Genomic DNA, 23,133 nt, shown 5'->3' with positions numbered 1-23,133 from the left:
TAGGTTATAGTGACCCGATCTTTGTAATTTTCAGTGTAAGTCTTTTGATGATAATGGGTGGAAGTATTGCAAAATTTCATGTTCCTAGCTGCATAAATGGAGAAGTTATAGCGAAAAATCCCATATCTGAACAATCAGTTGTATGGGAGCTATATGTTATAGTGGTCCGATTCTTCCGGTTCCGACAAATGATTAACACATTATTAAAATATACCCACCTACCAAATTTCATCCGGATATCGCGAAAACTGAGAGACTAGATTGCATACAAACAGACGGACAGACGGACAGACGGACATGGCTAAATCGACTCAGCTCGACGTTGTGATCATTTAAGTATACATTTTAATGTGTCTATCTCTTCTTATTCTGGTACTTACAAACATCGGACCAAAGTTATAATACCATTTCATGCTCATGAAAGGTATAAAAACCTCACCTCACCTCACTTCATCACAACTCAACTCACCCCATCTCATATGAACTCTCTTCAACTCGGCTCATCTCAACTCACCGAAGCACAAATAACTTTTATTTCTGAAATAGTCAGCGAGTAAAATCACAAATGAAATTGAATTTTGATTTCTGATTTGATCAATTTAAAATCACTCTACCCAGTTTTATGTTATGTTAACGTAGGTTCAGGAGATCGAAACATACGACTATCAGAATTATGTACTCGTTCTTTTTTTAAACGTTTAAGTATTTTTTGAAATGTTTATAACATCATTCTTATGCACTCGTACACAGGTTGTTTGGTCTATTGAATACATTTGAAGTTAAGTTAAGCTTTACTTTAGGTCGAGATATTTCGAAAAACGGTATTTATGGTCCGATTTGGTTCGAATTTGGCGTATGTGGTTGAAACATAATAAATCATAGATTTCCAATAAATTGACCCTGAATTGGCGCTGAAGTCAAAATATAAAGTATATTCTATATAAAATACATGTTTTATTTGCGTTGAAAATTCATTTAAAAGCAATATTAACAAAAATATAACGATGGAAATTTATGTCACGTCACGCCACGTCACGTCACGTTTCACACTTGGGGTTGTAAAAGAGAATTGAAACAATTTGCATTAATTCAAAAAACTCTAAAAACAACTAGAATTGCTCCAAATCATATCAAAATAAGTTTCATCAAAATAGCCATCCACAATTCGCAGAGTTTTGCGATTTTGCAAGAAAAGAAAAAATCAACTTCCATTTTTTGTCACGTAACGAACCTCTCTTTAAATGCTTCTATTTCAGGACCAAGCAGTTCGATTGATTTAATTTTCGGTTAAATATAGAGCTAGTTACGTGCTATACAATGGCCCAAAAAATTTAAAGAAAACAAATGGTATTCCTTTTTTGTATCACATTGAAATCGTACGACTGTCACGTGCGCCACCATGGGAATGCCCATATTCATTTCTCGATACTAGGTAATGCGAAATTGAGTGAATGTTTCGAATGTGTGTTGTTTTACTGATTATTTTTTCGATTAATATACATTACATTTTCCCACTACGTAGATATGCGTACAAATACATATGTATTGTGTGATGCTGCTATGCCTCGAAGAGTGGTGAGGAAATAAAATTCCCCATGCTATTGGTGGAATAACGATATAAAAATACTTAGACGTCAGTGTCTGAGTGCTAGACGCAGAATGCAGCGCAGCAGAGGGAGGTCAGACTTCAACGAAAACCTACAATCCCTAAGAACGGCGAGGAAGAGCTTAAAAAACGCCATAAAAGCAAGCAAACGTGAAAGCTTTAAGAAAATATGCGAAGAAGCGGATGTAAACCCGTGGGGCACGGCCTATAGAGTAGTAATGGCAAAAACTAAGGGCAAGAAAGCACCGAGTATCAGGTGCCCAGAAAGGCTGCGCGATATAATAACGACTCTATTTCCACAAAGGGAGGAAGTCGTACCAAACTGTACACGATACGAAATTGTTGATGTTCCAGTTATTACGGTTAACGAATTAGAGTCCGCATGCAAGAAGATCCAAGACGGAAAAGCCCCTGGGCCAGACGGAATACCCAACAAGGCTTTAAAAGCTGCAATTAAAATGAGGCCAGATTTATTTGTAAATGTGTTTCAGTCTTGTCTTAATGAGGGCATTTTCCCGAAAAGATGGAAGGTCCAAAACCTAGTCCTAATACCAAAGGGAAATAAGCAATCTGGGGAACCCTCGTCCTATCGGCCCATATGCCTATTGGACACACTGGGAAAAATCCTCGAAAAAATTATTTGCAACAGGCTTACATCGATCGCAGAAGAGAGACGCTTTCTGTCGCCACACCAGTTTGGCTTCAGGAAATCTCGTTCAACAATAGATGCTGTTAAATCAGTGGTTGACATAGCCAAAGAGGCCATCGAAGGGAAAAGGTGGCTTGGAGGCAAAAAGGAATACTGTGCTGTTATAACGCTAGATGTGAAAAACGCATTTAACACTGCGAGCTGGCAGCACATAATGGAAACCCTAATCAAAATGGAGGCCCCGAATTACATTATCAGAATAATTAGGTGCTATCTCTCCGAACGGGAACTAAAGTACCGGAGCGACGGAGGAATAGAGACGTACAGTGTTTCCGCGGGGGTACCCCAAGGATCCGTTCTCGGGCCTCTCCTGTGGAACTTAATGTACGACGAGGTTCTATGCATCGATTTGCCTCCTCGGGCAAAAATAATAGGATTCGCAGACGACATAGCTGTAGTAATAGTAGCGAAGCATATACAGGATATTGAAAGGAAAGCCAGCGAAGCTATAAAGAGAGTGAAGGCATGGCTATCATCAAGATATCTAGAACTCGCTGATCACAAAACAGAGGCAGTATTGATAAGTAGCAGAAAGGCCATAGAGACAATAAGACTCAGTGTTGGATCAGAAACTTTAATATCAAAGCCCGCAATCAAATATTTGGGGGTAATGATTGATGGCCGTTTAAACTTTAAGGTCCACCTGGAGTATGCAGCAAAGAAAGCATCGAATTTACAGGCATGCTTATCTAGAATGATGCCAAATATCGGCGGTCCCAAACATAGTAGAAGGGTATTGTTTAGTAGAGTGGTCAGCTCAGTCTTACTCTACGGTGCTCCAATTTGGGCTGAAGCAATGAGTCTAAAATGTCATGCGAAGATACTCACATCTGTGTATCGCCTAAGCGCACTAAGGACTATTTGTGGATTCCGAACCATATCTGACGAAGCATCCTTCGTAATTGCCGGACTGATTCCCGTAGATATCCTAGCAAAAGAGATGCAAAGAGTGTATAAGCGGGTATCTGCGGGAAGTACAAGTTTAAACCGAAAAGAAGTTATAGAGCAGGAAAGGTGTCGCTCTATGGAGATCTGGCAAAAGCGTTGGGATGAATCGGAAAAGGGTAGGTGGACTCATAAGCTTATTCCATGCATTAAAAACTGGCTGGAAAGAGCCCACGGAGATTCAAACTACTACTTGACACAGTTTCTTTCGGGACATGGCCCCTACCGAGAGTATCTAAAAAGATTTGGGCATGGAGATTCCCCACACTGTCCGACTTGCACAGGCCTTGCTGAAAACGCGGAACACATAGTATTCTTTTGCCCTCGCTATGCCCCTGAAACCCGAAATATACTACAGGGTAGCAACATTGTAGACTACATGTTAGAATCAGCAGAGAACTGATCTAAGGCGATCTGAACAAGCTAGAACCGGTTAAATAACGTAGCGAGCCTGCTGGCCAACCAGCCCCGTGAGGTAATACCTTAAATGGCAGTGCCGCGGGGAGAGTGGTTAGTGGAGAGGTTTTAGTACGCAGGTGTAGCTGTGAGGCTGCAAGTCGTGCATACTACTATTCCGGTATAGTAGTACTCATGAGAGTTCCCTCTTCAAGGGCGTCATCCCAGAAAAAAAAAAACATTAGGGTCTCCCTTAATTCTAAAAGAGCTCGACGTCTCGGTCTCACCCTTTACAAATGTGTGAATAGCCTAAAGACTAAACTGTCTATCAAAAGAGATTTAGAGGTGGCTCAAAGCGCGCAAAATTTCCCATGTATTTTATATGGCGAAAAAACTATTTTTCGTAGAAATGGTATAGAATCCTTGAATATTTTTCAATCGCCAAACTCTTTTTTGCTTTAGGAGACTTCCAGAAAAAATAACCAATTGTTTATTTAAAAGATTATTAATATTAAAATTTTTTTATAATAACAACATATGTTGGTGTTTGGCCGAGCTTCTCTTCCGATTTTGTGGCGTGCGCCTTGATGTTGTCACACAAAGCGGAGGGACCTACAGTTTTACGCCGACTCCGAACGGCGATTGTATTTTTATGAGAAGCTGTTTTTCATGGCAGAAATACACTCGGAGGTTTGCCATTGCCTGCCGAGGGACGACCGCTGTTAAGAAAAATCCTTTTTTCTAAATTTTTTTTTTGCGATGTTGCTTTGACCTGGTGCTGCGGAGTGGAAGCGCGCACTGCTTACCACTAAACCACAGCGGCCGACAAATTTTTTATGGTTCCCCCAAAACCGCTAAAAAATGCAATGCAAAATGTAGTATTTTTTGAAGCTCCTGAAAAGAAACAGAGTTTGCTGATTGAAAAATATTGCTTTCCAATGATTCTATACAATTTCTATGAAAAATAGTTTTTTTCGCCCTATAAAATACATGGGAAACTTTGTGCGCTTTGAGCCACCTTAATTTTTTTTTTGATTGACCTAAGCTTTTGTATAGTTAAGTCTGAGGCTATTCACACATTTCTAGGGGGTGAGACTGAGAATCCAAACACTTTTATTTTTCTCTATATAACTAAGGGCCATCCTATTGTACATATATACAGGGATGCTCCCCATTTCAATTAAACCGGTCCACTCGGGACATGATTTTATTATTCAACGAAACTTCAATATGTTGATTCTTGGTCAAAATAATGAGACACGTATTTTTTTTTGGCCGAAACAATTTTTTCGGAGATTTATCGGCAATTTCGTTTTTTGGGTGCAAATCGATCTATAGCTTACCCAAAAATTGACCGATTTGAACAATTTTTTTTTAAAGTGTTTGTAATAGTTTGGACTACAAAATGAAGTTTATAGCTATTCTAATGAAGTTGTTGTTTTTTTATTTCTCAACATTAAACAAAAAGTGCAAAAAATATTTAAAATTCAATATCTCAAAAAAGGTATTTTTAATTTTTTTCAAACTTTTTTGTTATTAAATGGACACTTGAAACTTCATTTAGACTGAATGCCTATTAACTAAAATTCGTTGTTTTCGAGTTATGATTTTTTTTAAGAAAAAAGTGTTTTCTCGTTAAAAACGTGGAATGAGTAATTCATATCGATCGGTAATATTGTACGTGCATCAAAAACAATACATAATTGTGTTTTATATGTTTAATTTAATAGGAAACTTGAACACACACATCAAAACTTTTTTCCGTAAAAATAAACCTTCGCCTTCAACATTCGAGGTCTCATCAGTTGTACCAGCAGTTAATAGTGACTTGTCACTTTAAAGCAGCAACTTGCTAGACGAATCGTTTGTTCCCAAAACGAACCCTGAAGATATTGAAAGATTGAATGCAGAACTTCAAATTCATACTTCAACGGTCTCACCTCTTAAAAATGTAAGTGAAGTTGATATCAGATCAGCCCTCCATCATGTCAAGAAAACGCAAATAAATAGCAGAAATACAGGATTAGCGGCTTTTGTGTAAGATGAAAAAGTTGTATTACATCGCAGGAAATGAATAATTAAATTTCCCATATCAGAGATTTCGAATTGTCAACTTTGCGTGAACTGGTTTGAAAATTTTGGTTCCAGTCTAGAAAATTGTACTTCGTATACAGAGAAAATTAGGCTATTATAAGCAACGGCTATTGGTCAAATGCCAAAAAATTTTATTTTTTCAAAATGGCCTCATGTAACTGATAATATTATAGTATTCCCCGATCCATATTCAGCATATCCGATAGATGAGAATGTTCGGAAGATCGGAATATTATTTGAATGATGATCTCAATTGCTCGACTTAAAATCCAAATAAAAATTATTCGATTAACGTCTACGAGAATGATGTTAAGTTGCTCAAAATAAAACGTTACATGACGCGCAGTATCCACGAAACGTATCAAATGTTCAAGTAAGACCACACGGATTTGAAAATTGGACATTCAAAATTTTACGATCTCCGACCAAAATGGGTTGCCTCTTCCCCAGCGAAACAAGCTTGTCTGTGTATTTATTGCGCTAATTTCGTCTTTAGTGGGATTAAAGAATTGTCTCAACAGATATGTTGTGGTGATGAATGTGCGTAAAATTGTCCTATTCGCTGGAGTTTTTTCGGTCGACAATGATGCGTGCGTATTCAAAGAATGTGTGAAATGTCCTGGAGTAGATAGAATAGTTAGAAAAATCTCAGAATTCTTCAAAGGCGAAATTCAAGAAGAGATAACTTATGCGTTTTGGGAGGGGAACGATCGCATAAAAAAACGACTGCAATAGAAAAAAATATATCAAAACAAAATTCATCCCATTTGATCTTACACATGGACTTCGCGGAAAATTGGTCTGTAATTGTACAGAATGAAGTACAATCCTATCATTGGAAATCAAAACAAATATAAATTTTCACTGCAGTATGTTATTTCGGGCAAAACGCGATTTATCGCATGACTCCGCGCATGCCCTGTTGGCAACTAATAAAATTGTTAGTGATATAAACCAACGATTTCCAAGGTTGTAACACAAAGTATGTCAACCATATAAGATGGAGCTCCAAGTCACTTCAAAAATAGATTTCAATTAGATGAGCTCAAAACACATAAGCTCCAGAGGAAATGGTTGTTCTCTGCGACAGGACATGGAAAAAGGGCCTGCGATGGCATTGCGGGACTAGTTAACACTTTTGCGACGCCACATAGTTTGAGTGTGGGTGAAACATAGTATATCCAATCTGCGAAGGCATTTGTTGACATAGTTCAAAGGAAAACCCCAAAAATAAGATAAACTTTTAGAGGTAAATGAACTTGAGGGTTTTCGTAAAAAAAGGAAACAAGCTGGAAAAAAAACACCAGCATATAAAGGTGTCAGAGAAACACATGTTTGGAAAAATGAACTTGTTATGTATAAAAATAGCAAAGTGTACACGGCAAAAACTTGTAAGCGTGAGTGGAAGGTTGCTAAATAAGATTTCTACATTCGTAGGTCAAGATCACATTATATATGGACTGAAAATGATATTCGACCATTTTTACGGAAAAAAGTTTTGATGTGTGTGTTGAGGTTTCCTATTATTGGCAAATTAAACATATAAAATACAATTATGTATTGCTTTTGATGCACTTATAATATTACCGATCGATATGAATTGCTCATTCCACGTTTTACCGAGAAAACAGTTTCTTTCTTAAAAAAATCATAACTCGAAAACAACGAATTTTAGTTACTAGCCATTCAGTCTAAATTAAGTTTAAAATGACTATATATATTAATAATAAAAAAGTTTGAGAAAAATTAAAAATACCATTTTTGAGAAATTGAATTTTAAAACTTTTTTGCTTAAACTTCATTTTTGTTTAAACTTCATTTTGTAGTCCAAACCAAAGTCGGTCAATTTTTGGGAAAGTTATAGACAATTGGAAAAAAGGTTTCCTCAAAAACCGAAACAATCGATTTTCACCCAAGAAAACGAAATTGCCGATAGATTTCCGAAAAAATTTTTTTCGGCAAAAAGAAAAAATACGAGTGGACCGCTTGAATTGAAATGGAAAGCATCCATGCATATTAGACAGCATTACTCCCCATACAAAAAAAAAAATAAAAAATCGGGACTCTGTTTCCATTGGAATTATAAAATCTATTATATTTTAAGACGTCCACCAAAATATTTCGGAAAAATATTAAGATTTACGTGAGCTGGAGCGATTTGAAAATACCTCAAAAAATGGAGTTTTTTATGAATAAAAATAGTTTTTTAAAGAACTTTTTGAAATAAATCTCCTCTGCTGCATGCTTCTTGGGTCTTCCGTTAGTTGAGCTTGACGACAACGACTGAGATACTAACCGATCTGGGCGGGGTTGTTGTAGCCGCTACAACAACATCAACAACAATCGGTGGTCTGTTATAACGTTTTTATAATCGGACCTCTGTAGTTAAGGGTTAATAAGACATTAATTATAATACAAATGAATTGTGGTGTTGGCTTATGAATATTTTTATATTACTTTTTATTTTTCATTTAATTAATTCATAAATTCCATTTTTCAATGTGACCTTAAGAATAAGTCAAATGAATTATGTTTTTGCCTTAATAATACATTTTAATTTTAAAGTAATTAGTAGATAACTTTATAGTAATAAATAAAATTATTTAAAAAATTATAATGTTTGTTAAATTATCAGGATTTCAATTTTAAACAAAAAGTCATAATTCTCAAGAAAACCCGATGGTATTGATACTGTCGGTGTTTTACAGGAAAAAAAACGAAAAGTCTATAATCTCACATATCGATGTTTTTACAGCACTAACCGCAACCCCTGCCAGAAATTGTTGTTGTTACGATGCAGGTTTGCAAAATGAGATTGTTACATATCATGGTTGTTTAGCAGGCTTTCTTAGGTGACAAAAAATCAAAAATCTGCAACCATTAAAGGGAAAATCTATTCATATCGTGCGGTCAATTGTGCTTGCTGTGATACAATTTTTCAACGCATCACATCGCAACGGTATACCGCATCTGTTTGAGCACTCCCATATACCGCAGTGGTTTGTTTTATATATATATATATTTTTTTTTTGATGTATGTTACCGCATAACTTTTGACCACGTCAACCGATAGTTCGTAAATTCTTTTTGCATCGGAAAGGTAGTGTTTCAGAGGTGGTCCCATACTAATCTGGTTTAGATCCGATCATTGGATCATGAAATATATATACATATATTTATATGAGAATTGAAGTCGGTTTTCTTTTTTGCTTAAAAATTACTTGTTTACTATTCTTCTTGTGTTGAAAGTCAAAATTATCTGAAAGAATCCTATGTGTTTAGCGGACACCCGCAAACAATTAATGCGGTTTTTCCACGGCACCATGTATTACTTTGTTCGCTCTCCCATTTACTACCGTGAATTACCCCAATCAGACGAGCACATTCTTAATTCGATTTGACAGTCTCTGCCTCAGTTTTATATTTATTTTTCTTCGCAATAAAATGGATGTGAAATGTAAGTTATTGTTAAAAGTTTATAAATTTTTAAATGAAGTTGATGGTGTACACATTTATTAACTTTACTTCTAGTATCCAGAAAAAGCGCCAATTTTAGATTGTCAGCTGATTTTGATAAATTTCCGATGAAAATGAGGCCTCTAATAGATACTATAAATTAATTAATTAATCAATCTGCAGCTTCAACATTTTTAGGCTATAAATACCCATGCAAACCGCCTTTTTTGATTTTATGTGTGCAGATATATAGAAAAAAGCCAGTATATTTAATATTTTAAAATTTATTTTATTAGTGACCTGGAGCGCTCGATCTTATTCTTTTCCGGACATTTTGACATTTAACGCCAGAGAAATACTACAAAAAAGGTTATTTTTTCCCTATTGCAGTTTTCAAACAATTGTGGCAAGGCTTGCGAACCGTTAATCTACCCTATCAATATCTCTAGCTCAAAAATCGCACCAGCTTAATGTACATACATACATACCTACATACATATGTGCGTATGCGCCAGTGAGTCAGTAAGCTCGATTTTCTTTTAACGTTCATCATTCATTTGTTCAGTTCTAAGTAATGCAATGCCACCAGGTTTTAACAACTCTACCAATAACATTGCAGTGCTCAGAAATGCTGCTTTTGTAAGTATACAACCGTAGAAACATGATCATGATTCACATTCATAAGTAACAGATGACTAATATTTAAATTTTGTACAAAAACACATTAGAGGTATTCTCGGAGTCTTGCAAAGCCCTTGCACGGCGCACGGATTGCACGATGAAAACCGGGATTCCAATGGGACTGATCTGCAAACCGTGCAAACCGTGCACCGTGCAAGGGCTTTGTAAGACTGCAAGAATGCCCCTATTATGTCCAAACAAACTTGTAATCGTATGTACATATGTACACATACATACATACATATGTTTTAAATGTTTGTAATGTGGTAAATCTTTAGAAGACCGTTGATTTGATACAGCAACTCTTTAATATTGTAAAAATAAAAATTTACAAAGTTTTAATTGACTTTTAATGGTTATACCAAACGATTTTTCCTTATTTTTATGTTTATATCTGTGTGTATTTAACTATACAAGTCACGTTTTGATTTATTTTATAAACAATTATGAATTAAAATTTTTAGGGATTAACTTTTTTCACTATAAGCCGCTTGTTCACTTACTTACTTAAAAAAAACTTTGCCAACTATTTCGATAACTCATTAATATAGGTTTACACTAAACTTCGTATTTGTAGTTTTATGAATGAAATGTAAGCGCGGAAAACTATCGATGAAATATGAGCGGAATACGAACTTAACGCGTTGACATTATAATAACAATTGAGCGAAGAGAGACGACTGAGTAGTGAATAGAGTAGACGAGCGACAAGCGACACCTACATAAATACATATTACTACCAGTGTTGCCGGATTAGTCAACTAGATTTAGGTGGCTAGATTTAGCTACCACATACTTTTTTGGCCATATAAATTTCAAATTGCCCCTAGCCCTTTGGAGAATTTACTTATACTTGGCATGAAAAAGCTGAATATGCTTAATTTGATCTCATTTTTTCATTTATGTAAGAAGCGAATTTTTAAACTAAGAAAGACTGATATACATATATACACATCTATTTGTATTGTACGTTCCTTACGTTTTTATACATACATACTGTAAAAGTGATTAGGCTGTTAAATTAATTTGTTAAATGGCTCATCAAGTCACTTGACCGTGTATGTTCTTGTGGTTTGATTGTACCAACTGCTGGTGTCGTGAGTGGTGAAATTAGCTCAATTTTCTAAGTAAAAAGCATTTTGGCGGAAATTTCTTGCACAATATGAGTCAAAGCCGTGTTTGGGGAAGATTAAGTTCACGATATTGCAGTTGTGAATTAAAAAACAAAACAATGTTTCAGCAAAATGGTAGAAAAATTATAAAATTTCGGCGCTAATCATTTCGATCTTTCCTCGACCTCATTTGTAAAAAAATAAATATTGTACCAGCATGCTGGTAAGTTATATGCTTCGGGCCTGATGGTACAATCACTTGATGGAGCCAGCAACCTGGTGTCGTATATTTCTCCTTTTATACAAAAAGGTTTTTGGTTGGTTAAAATATTTGCTTTTTTCCAGAGTTCATTGTTTTTCCAAACCATTACTTATTGAAAATGTTTGCGTGTATACTTATATATGTATATGTAAGTAAAAATTTTTAGCTACCATTTTTAGCCACAACGACGTTTTTTAGCTCTTTTTTAGCCCTTTTTTTAAAGAAATTTGGCTATCACTAAAAAGATTCGCGGCAACACTGATTACTATGACTGCTGATCGCAGTAATCGTATACATACACACATATAAAAATATGCATACACCCTCTAAGAAACTGAGGAGTAGTTCCACTGGAAGTAAAATGAAACCATTCCTTATCATTCCTCGCGAAACTCCGAAGAACATTTAAAATTTACTATGTTTCCTTGTCGCTTTTAACAAAAGCTATCTCTTGGATAGAAAGTGGAAGCATTCCCTATCGCTTCTCGTGTAAACTCCAAAAGACCCAATCACAACTTACCGTCTCACCGAATAAATTTGAAGTGAAACAAATTCTTTTGAATGTTTCCATATTTAGGGACAGAAATTTTTAGAAAAGTATCGATACCATTACTTTAAAGAAGAATCGATGCCAGTACTGATATTTGCATGAAGCTTTTTATATTAAAAAGCTTATTTATAGTTTTTAAAAGCAAATATTTAATGTGTTTGTCGCGTAAATTTATAAATCTTTTTACAATGCAAATGTAGAAAATGAGATACAAATGCGGTGAACCCTATTCTCGAAAGAAATGAATTTCTCTACTTCATAAAATTTTTTTCGAGAATGGACTGGATTTCGAATTCACAACGAAGTCGTATTTCTCGAGTTTTTGGTTTTTGAGAGAAGATAATTTTCGAACGTTCGCCACAATGTTTATTGTGTAATTTGTAATCATTTTTCAATGTATGTAATTGAATGAACGAAATTTTGTAAATATGTTATTAAAAAAAAATTTACTTAAAAAGGTTTTTAACACGCCGAGGCTTTCTGGTATTCGTGATGATTACTCAGTACCAGGGACGTGAACCGGTTTTGAACCGAACAACCGCTTTTTTCTATTAATTAACTGAACCATTAACCGAACCGAAATTTTCCACAAATGTTTGATCCGAATCGAAAACCGAACCACTTTCCATAAAGGTTTAAAGGTTCGTTTCAACCAAGTTTTAATAGATAAATGAACCCACTTTTTTTCTTTTTGTTAAACATGGTAATACCTACCATGTGACAGAAAGACAAAAGAAATACGTTTATGATAAAATTTTGGAAAACGGGCGTGGCACCGCCCACTTATGATCACATATACATACATATGTATCTCGGTAACCGGTCTACCAATTTATACCAAACTCGGTATGGCTATTGTGCTTGCCAAATAAAAGTAAAACGTTGAAAATTATTGAAATCAGACCAAAATTGAGGCCGCTTTTCATATAACGGTAAATTTTAGAAATGCTTGAAACTTCAATATTTCGAAATTTAAGGAGCTAAGTTACTCAAAATTGATACACCCGGCTTACGGAAAGGTGAAAATCATATATTTATTACTTGCGCCGGGTATTTAATGTTCGGCTCCGCCCGAACTTAGACTTTATTACTTGTTTGTTTTTCGAACCGTTTAACCGAACCGAAACCCCGGTTCAAAGACTAAAAAAACCGCTTTGGCGAACCAATCCAAAAGTGCAAAAACGGTTCGAACCGCTAAACCGAACCGACAAAATTTTTCATCCGGTTCACGTTACTGCTCAGTACTCATAAAAACTATCGATATTCCGTACTTGGCACCGATATCGTTCTATCGCTATCCATATTCATTCATAAGCTTTGTCGAAGCATTCCGCATTAATTTTTTGAGTAGCTTTGTGGAATGTTTCCCTAAACTTTCTGTAATCAGCGAGGGGAATACTTTTTCCCAATGACATCGTATGTTATAAAGAACAACAAAGAGGAATGTTTCCTTCATTCCGCGGAATGTTTTTGTCATGCTTGGCGGAATCCTCGCATATCCTAAAGGGCATTTACAAATACATATGCCGCAATATACATACATATATGTATTTACAAAACAAGACGCCCAGCTAGCAAAATTGTCAGAAAGTTAGACTTGTCGGCAAAAAAGTCAGAAATCTGTATGATTTTGGCCGATATCGGTCAGAGAAGCGTATGGAGAGGTTGACAGGAAGTCTAACCGACACGACGTGGGAAATTCTGACTTAATTACGGACGATTCTGACGGATATCTACCAGATGTCTGAACAAATAATCATGGAAAATAAGAATTATCAGACGTGTATGCCCGAAATCGGACATAATTCCACCAGACATATCGGATAAGGAAATAAATAAAATTTTACAAACGATTTGCCCAGAAATCTGTACGAAACCTGTAAGACTTGTCTAAATAGTCAACTTTTTATTCCGAATTGTCAGAAATTGTCTGGCAAAAGTGCTAGCTGGGCGGGTGCAGTATATAATATTAGCGTAACTAAAAAGTTTAGAACTCAATATAAATCATTTTCGAATTTTCTCTCTTCTCAACTTGGCTTTGAAATGTGAAGTTGAAGTGACTGGCTTTTTGGCGGGAAGAGAACCTTAAATAATACTATAGAATATGTATACTATTTAGTTAAGTTNATTGTCAGAAATTGTCTGGCAAAAGTGCTAGCTGGGCGGGTGCAGTATATAATATTAGCGTAACTAAAAAGTTTAGAACTCAATATAAATCATTTTCGAATTTTCTCTCTTCTCAACTTGGCTTTGAAATGTGAAGTTGAAGTGACTGGCTTTTTGCGCTAAGAGAACCTTAAATAATACTATAGAATATGTATACTATTTAGTTAAGTTAACAGCACTTTGTATACTTATCAAGAATTTTCACTTATTATTGCCAAGCCGCAAACAATCAGCATGTGCATTGCACATTGTGCAATCAGATAAACCAAACAGCACCATCAATTGACACGGGGTTAGATATAGTTCTTTAAGTAAATCGTACGCATGAACCTACACATACATAATATACCAAGATAATAAATTACATATCGTCGCCTGGGTAAAAGATTGACGTATGTTGATTTCGGCAGGTTGTGGGAAATCGCGATTGAAGTTTGGAAGGCAATTTCTCAAAAACGCGAAGACAGATATTCTCCAAAGTCTCTGAAAATGTTACTAGTTCACAAAATTCTTAAATTATTTAATTTTTAATGTTTAATGTTAATTAGCTTTGAGTTTATGAAGGATTTTCTTTAGTAAAATTTTGTCGTAGCGTCATTTGTCCACAATTTGGCAGCCACTTTGTATGAAATACGACAAAATGTGATCAAAATTTCTACTAAATTAACGACACTTTTTACTCAATATCTTGGAAACTTAAAAAGATATCCAAAAATGGAGAACGTAATTTTTAAGATATTGATTAGTTTAATATGGCTGCATCACTAACTAAATTTTTACTGAATTATAGAAAAAATTGTAGTCAATATCTCGGAAACTAAAGGAGATATCTGAAAACTGATAACACCAATCGAAAGACCTTATTTCAAAATATTTGACTGCATCTAGAACTAAAAATCGTCAAAATTACGCTTACGACAATCTTTTACCCGGGCGACGATATGTACATATATACATACAGTGGTGGAGGAAATAATAAAAATTTTTATTTTGATCAGTTTTACCTATATTTCTTTTGTATATTCGATGTTTAAAATTGTTTATAAAAGTTTAGCGCATTATATAATAAGCACCATATAAATCCACATTTCAAACTTTGTACAAAATTTAAAAAATTCAACAAATTTTACCTAGATCCCCCGAAATTTTCAAATTTCAGAGTTTTTAGAAAAATTTAAGGTATGCACTTTTGTGGCCCATTAAATTTTAGTAGGTTAAAGTGCAAATTTTAAGACGCTAGAAAATCGCGTTGTTTTTAAGCGACTCCCAAAAAAGGAGAACTGATGTCGTCGGAATATTATTATTTTTTGTATGTATGTTACCGCGGACCTTTGGACCACGTCAACCGATTTCGATAATTCTTTTTTCATCGGAAAGGTACTGTCTCAGAGGTGGTCCCATACTACTCTGGTTTAGATCCGATCATTGGATCATGAAATAATTAATGGTAATCCTAAATTTTTATATGAGAGTTGAAGTCGGTTTTGTTTTTTGCTTAAAAACAGGGACCTTAAAAAGCAGTTATTTTTTTCCAACAGTTAAACTTGGCCAGATATATTTTAAGTTCGAAATACAAGTCTTCCCGGATAGTAAACAAACCGCTTATCCAAATTAAACAAATTTGGTACCAAATGAAAGAGGACTTCAATAGCTTTTAAACAGAAATAACGATCAAAACCTACCACTTCTATTTATATTTTTTTTTTATAATTTAATACAAAAGATATGCATATACCTGACCCAAGGTTTGTTTTTTGGTAATAAAAAACATTTTTTAGTTAAATATTTTCCAATAGCTGGCTTTCTTCTGGCTTTCCTCGTTTAAATATTTCAGTTTTAAAGCTATTTTAGTCCTCTTTCAGTTGATACCAAACTTGTTTAATTTGGATAAGCGGTTTGTTGTTTATTAGGAAAGGACTTTTATTTTCGATTTAAAAATATCTAGCCAAGTTTAGCTGTAGAAAAAAAGTAACTGTTATTTACGGTCCCTGCATAAAAATTTCTAGATTAATAACGGGGTTGTGCATTTTCTTCCTTATAAAATATGCTCGATAATGCTCAAAATTTCTTTTTATATCAAAGAAAATGCCTAGTAGTGTCAGCAAAATATTCGAAGTTAACGAGATTTTCTAGCGTCTTGAAATTTGCACTTTAACCTACTAAAATTTAAGGGGCCATAAAACTCCATACCTAAAATTTTTGGGAAATTTTGGTCAAATTGCTGAATTTTTATAATTTTTGCACAAAGTTTGAAATGTGAATTTATATGGTGCTTGTTATATAATCCGCTAGACTTTTATAAAAAAATATGAAACATCGAATAAACAAAATAAATATTGCCATAACTGGTCAAAATAAAAAGTTTATATTTTTTCTTCCACCACTCTATATGCATGTGAAAAAGTAAAGTCGGAATTTGTATGCTCTCACCCCTAGGATTGTTTTATACCGAAAAAATATACCCCTAATTTTTTATTTTGAAATCATAAAATAATTAGAGGTCGCTCAAAGCGCCCAAAGTTTTCCATGTATTTTATACGGGGAAAAACAACTTTTTGTAGAAATGGTATAGAACTCTAAAAAACAAATATTTTTCTATCGGAAAACTCTTTTCATTTGCAGAAGATTCCCAATAATAATTCCCAATTGTTTATTTAAATATACTAAACCTTGATGGGCTATAGAACTGCATACTTATTAAACTCTGATTTAAAACATTGAAGTTTTTATAACAGTTTCTAGAATTCTATGTACTAAGTTTCCAACACAGTTAGAAACGTAAATTTATATGCTTATGTTATAATTAGGGAAGACAAAAATATGCAAATGCATATCGCATATGCAAATGCATATTATGATATTTTGGCTAAAAAGCATAAAAATGCATAAACATGATTATTTTGGTAATAAGTTAATTAAATTTTCGCATAATTTCATCTGACAATACCTTTGCGGAGATAGGCAGGGTTGCTGACGAGGTTTGTTTAATTGACAAAAAGAAAAAGCTGACAAACAACGGAAAGTCCCGTTATTTTCAATTAAAAAATTTTAATATACTCGTAAAAATATTTCGACTGTTGTTTTCCAAAGTGAAGTTTCGCACTAAACCGCTTTTGGTGGTTGAAAAATTCAACCAAATTTTTCGTTTTTAGCGAAGTTGTTTAACAGTTTCCAGGGGTTGGATTCTGTAACTGTGTGTGTACACTGAAAATTATGTGAACTCTTCATTTTGCGATTCAGGAAGTGTGAGAATGAGTTTTAGCTGTCAAAATTGTGTACATTTCCTCATTTTGCGATCCAGCAAGTGTGAGAATAAGTTTTAACTGTCAAAATTGTGTACACTTATCTTCCGAAAAACTCACTGAATTTTATTCGGTGAGTTTTTGGTTGTGAGCTTTGCACTCGGTGTACACTAAATTTTCTCACAGTTACAGAATCCAGCTCCAGATGTGTTGCGAACTGGGCAGGAAGTTTTATTCTGCATCTATTGTAATATAGATAATAATAGATTGGCGCTTACACATATGTTAGTGTTTGGCCGAGCTTCTCCTCCGATTTGTTGCGTGCGCCTTGATGTTGTCACACAAAGGGGAGGGCCCTACAGTATTACGCCGACTCCGAACGGCGATTGTATTTTTATGAGAAGCTGTTTTCATGCCAGCCACACTCGGAGGTTTGCCATTGCCTGCAGAGGGGCGACCGCTGTTATGAAAAAACCTTTTCTCTAAATTTTTTGCGATGTTGCTTTGACCAGGGCTTGAACCCAGGCGCTGCGGAGTGGAAGGGCGCACTGCTTACCACTACACCACAGCGGCCGCCATCTGCATCTATTGTAAGTGCTAAATATCAGCAACAAAAATATTTTGTGTGAAGCAACACTTCAATAAAATGTGGCAATATTTTCACCTGGAGAATTTTTTATCTTTTAAATTCCATCCAACAAAGTCTTGTGACGTAGAGCGTTCATTTTCAATACATGCATGTATGCAAGGTGTATTAAACAAGGTGTGCTTTACAACTCAGGTCGGCCCTCTTTTAAGGTACTATTATGCCAAAAAATATAAACAAACGATTCAAAATTCATAAACAAATTTTTCAATTTTACTTTATAGGATGGTGCTTCTTCTTCAAATTCAATCACACTTTGATAAATACATTTTGTATGTATGTATGTATCAGAGCTGTAAAATGATTGAATCAGTAGGATCTGCATTCACTTGGCACTCGTTTCAAAATTTTGATTGTTTGGTTGTATAAGAAAAACCTCATTCCTGAGTGGCTTAAATTATTTTGAAACAAAAACAAACGTAATGTGTTATTGAATGGCAGAGTTCCATTCAGTATAGAGTGTGAATGTAACAAAAGTATTCGCAATCATCGTGATTGTAAATTTTGGTTGAATGCAAACAGTTTTGATCATTCAGTACTACACTGAAAAAATATGCCTTGACACTAGAAGAAAATCTTTATAGGAGAAAATAGTGGTTTACTTCTGCTTTTTTACTACTGCTACAATTTGGTAAAGCATTACCTACGACCAGAAGTACGTACCAGCTTTGGATATTCTGTCAATGCTTTTTAAAACCAACTGCATGTTTTTGAATGAAACTTGCGGTCAATTTTATTTAACGAACTAAATTTTTATTTGTACAAAGAGATATTTTTATTTCTCAATACCAGGCGCTCATACATATGAAGCAGCAAGCTTTCTATACGTATAAATTTGTTTGTAGAACTTTTAAATTATTTTTTTTGTAGAAGCCTTTGAACTTTACAAAGTAGAATTTCGGAAATTTAAAAATTTATACAAACAATTTTGTACGTAGAAATAGAAAACTTGTTACTTCACATGCATGAGCGCCTGGTATTGGGAAATGAAAATATCGTTTTTTACAAATAAAAACGATCATAAAGGGTGGCCGCGCTAAAATGGTCACATATGTATTTTAAAAAAGGACATTATATGTATGTGGATAAACCATGGACTGAATGATAAAAGCTGCTATCATTCGATGGTTGTTATGCTTGATTATTTCATGTTCTGCAGATTTTCCAATCTTTAAAAGAAAAAAAATATAGATACTAATTGCCTTGGAACATTTTGCACTCAGTTTTTAAACAACCAAAACTATAAATTTGTACAATATGTTCATGTGAATCAAGCTGCGTTTCATGCGTGGAGGAGTCCAAGCACAACCATTCATTCGTAGGACATGGCTTAGCCCGCGTGGCCGCTGTGCATTGATACGCGACAGTATGTCAATATTGTTTTAAAGTTCATACACCTCATTATTCCATTATCTAAACTTACATATTTTTCTTAGTGTATAAAATTTGATTGGAACTGAATTAGAGAATGCACCCATAGCAAAGTGTTCATTCATCTCGAAGCTAATTCAGTATTGAATTCTGTTTATTTCAGCATTCTCAGTTTTTCATTCAGGTATTTACCACCTTAGTGTGTGAAATCAATTTCTTTTTGAATGATTGTAGATTGAAAGAAATATAAGCCACACTAGCAGACCAAAGGAACAAGAATGAAATCTTACTTGTAAATATTTCATTATTAAAATTTTAAATGATTTCACAGTTTCACAGCTCTGGTATATATGTACAAGAACTTTTTATGCTTTAATCGAAAAAATTTTCGTTATATATATTTTTGGGGCATATATCAAGCATATTTTTAATATTTTGGAGTCATTTTAATAATCATTTCATTAAGTTTTTTGTGCATATTTTTGTCTTCCCTAGATATAATACTTATGAGCCATCCTTAAATAAAAATTTTGCGAAACATATTTAGCATGAAAACCATTATGAATATTTAAAGTTCTATATATTCTTAATTCGATGCCGGGGAGTCTATGTATTACCTTTCAATACATGTTATACAATTTAACGCTGAGTTATAACAAATAAGCATTCAATATATCACCGTTTTTATCATTTTTCACACGACTTAGTTTAGATTTTTAATTATAAGTAACACGGAAGTTTCTGAACCAGTTTGATTTGCTGCAGGGTTTATCTACAAACGCACATTTACACATATATATATGCATATGTATATATATACATCTGCATGTACATATGTTCTTGAGCATGTATTTAAATGGCTGTCTTATCAGCAACGAAAAACTCTTAAACAGAAACTGATTGAAGAAACTGCTTAATTTGAGTGATTAAAAGGTTAGCGGCCAGCACAGGCGAAGTGCTCTTTAGCAGCGGATATGGGCACCTATGAAATATCCAACGGTCGTAACTTTGATTACACTATGCGACAATCATGCCCGACGAGAGGGAGGAGAAAAGGGGTGAATCCCCCCGGGCCCGGGCTTCTTAAGGGGGCCGAAATATCAGAACCATAACTTATTATTATTTTTTTTACAATGAAAATGCTCCTTCGTTATAGGCTTTTATTATAAATATATTCCGATTCGTTGCTTCTGACTCTATAAATTAAAGAAAATGATCATGTGGCCCAAAACGCGTATTGTTACAATACGTTTTGGCTCACAGTGCACTATGGGCTGGCATCAAGAAAAGGTGGCCAAAAGTCGGTTTTGGAACTGGGACCAATGGAGTATATTTTTGATATCTATACACTTTAGAGCAGCTATGAGCAAAATTTCAGAGAATTTCGTTTAGTAGTTTTGCCATTAAAGGGCAATAACCATTCATACTTCGGCTTTTTTTGCACTTGGTCATATAGTTAAAAACAGTGCGAAATTCGAATATCGCTCAAAATATTTTTGGTAAATTTTACGTTTTTGTATTCAGTTAGAATATTCCAACACAGATTATACTGAAAAAGCTTTGAAATAAAGGAACTTGACGAAAAAAAATTAATTTTATTCTTAAAATGTTGTTTTTTACCAAAAAGTTTTAGCCGTCGAATGCTGGCAACTTTTGGCACTCCATGATATTAACAAAATTTCAATATGAAAATATTCTTTGAAGTATCTATTATTACCTATTAATGCGCAAATGTGCGCTTTTTAGTATTTTCAGAGATAACGGTAAAAACGTATGTGCGCTCTGAACAGCTTTTGTACTGTGTCTATGTTCAAATGCCCATAACGTTTTACTGAATTGACAGATTTGAGTCATTTTTGATATATTAAAAATATTTTTAAAAAATCGTTACACAGCCAATAGAAATGTTTTTTTTGTTTACATTACAAAAGTAACAAAGTAGCCATGATAAATTAAAAAAATCGTTGGGAGAACGTAATTCTGATTGGGGGAAGGTTTTTTTAAATGTCTAGAATTTTGCTTCTAACAACATAGTAGGCATTAAATCAAAAATAAATTTCAGAAAATTCGAAACTTAGTTGGTCGGCTCATTGTTAAATGCAATTTAATCAAAGCTGTTTCATTATAATGGCGACATTCACGAAGAAGGAAATTTTAGATGCCAATGATGCTGAAAAAGGAAGCGGTGTACAATATATTTTAAATAAATTACTAATTGATGAAAATAAGGTACATTCTGAGGATCTTAAGCGTTTAGTTAAGATGGTTGCGTCTCTTATTTCTAAAAGAAAGGTTAAATACAAAAAAACCAAAAAAAATAATAAATCATTTACAGAGAAAAATGTCGAATGGATTAATTCACAGTTTCTCATTCCAGAATTAAGAATAAAGTCTAGTTCCGATTCTTCTCCCTTGAAACGTGGTCGCCCATGTGTTGAATTTGAAAAAATGTCAGATCGATCGAAGCGGCGGGCAATTGCAAAAATAAGCCAGCAATGTGAAAACGATCCTCTAAAAATATTATTGGCGGCACGACAAGCTGCAATAAAGTCTCAGGAGTGCGAATTAAGTTCGGTTTTGAAGAAAATCATAGAAAACCCAGAGTATTGCGTGAAAATAAAGCAATCCAGTAAAGCCACGCTTTCACTTATTGTGAAATCTCCTGAAGAAGCTCTGGCTTTTTTGATCGATAATGGGCTTTCAAAATCAGTTTATACAAATATAAGGTTAGCAACAAAATTAAGCGGAGCTGATGTTTGGCCTCCTTACGATCGATTAAAGGAAGCTAAAGAGCAATGTAGACCTCTAAAAGAATTCATTCAAATAAATGAGAATGAAGCTAAGTGCGATCTTCAAGCGCTTTTAAATCATACTGCCAGAAGAATTGCCGAGTTGCAGCAAGAAGTAGTACTTTTATATGCACAGAAGTCTAATTTTTGCGACATTGAAGCTGTTTTTATTTTTTCTTGGGGGTTTGATGGAACCAGTGGATTTCCATCATTCAAACAACCTTATTCTGAATCGATTTTTCTGAATTGATTTTTTTAAATTTCGGCCGCCATATTGGATCCGCCATATTGAATTTTTAAATTCTGAGTCCAGATTCGAAATCAGCGACCTCGAAAACCCCTGTATGCAAATATTTGTATAAAAAAATTGATTTTTTAAAATTTCGGTCGCCATATTGGATCCGCCATATTGAATTTTTAAATTCTGAGTCCAGATTCGAAATCAGCGACCCCAAAAACATTTATATACCAAGTTTCACGAAAAAATGTTTTGATTTCGATTTATGGCCGCTTTTCCTTGATGCCAGCCCATAGTGCAGTGCTCTTCAAATACCGCTGAAACTTGCTAGGATACAACTTTCGGATTGTTTTTCTTCTTGCATCTGAAAGCATAAGTATGTGGCAATATTTAATATATGTAAACTAGGAATGTTAATCCCGGGATCCCGGCCTTTTTTGGGTCCCGAAAATCCTGGGATTCTTGGCAAACAATCGCGGGATTTTCGGGATTTGTAATTTGCACTGGTGGCAATAATAGAAACTCCTTTTCTTGGCCAGTATTAGCCATATTTTTTTTTTTTATTTAATAATTAATATTGGTTCATAAATGTCTAGCTCATTATACATACAACACCGTGCGATAGTAAAGTTTTTCACCCTGACGTCAATAATTCCAAAAATTCAGTGAAATGAGCTTAGAGAAGAAATATGGGTATCAAGTTAAAGAAGAAATTATGTAGAATTTAATCAGATTAAATGGTTTTGTGCATATGGACTGGTGAGTATTAAAAATGTTTTCCTTGAAATTTCGCAGTAGATATTTTTTTTTAATTATAAATGTATTAAGGACTTATATAAACTCGATAACATCTTCGAATTTCGTCCTCCT

At 34.4% G+C, this 23,133-nt stretch overlaps 1 protein-coding gene across 2 annotated transcripts in view; it reads right to left on the bottom strand.

Annotated features, from left to right (window-relative positions):
* Nucleotides 1-10,560, bottom strand: part of LOC108360840 (uncharacterized) — a 78,789-nt gene extending 68,229 nt beyond the window's left edge. For both annotated transcript variants that reach the window (XR_001847191.1, XM_017613283.1), the window contains exon 1: nucleotides 10,395-10,560. The gene's annotated coding sequence lies outside the window, so the exon portion shown is untranslated. The remainder of the gene's footprint in view (nucleotides 1-10,394) is intronic.
* Nucleotides 10,561-23,133: the final 12,573 nt, after the last annotated feature.

This window comes from Rhagoletis zephyria, unplaced genomic scaffold (genome assembly GCF_001687245.7).
Source record: "Rhagoletis zephyria isolate East Lansing unplaced genomic scaffold, Rhagoletis_zephyria_1.1 Rzeph_scaffold_00639, whole genome shotgun sequence".
Taxonomy (NCBI): Eukaryota; Metazoa; Arthropoda; class Insecta; order Diptera; family Tephritidae; genus Rhagoletis; species Rhagoletis zephyria.
Note: the sequence above shows the minus strand (reverse complement) of the source record. Positions and strands in the feature narration are given on the sequence as shown.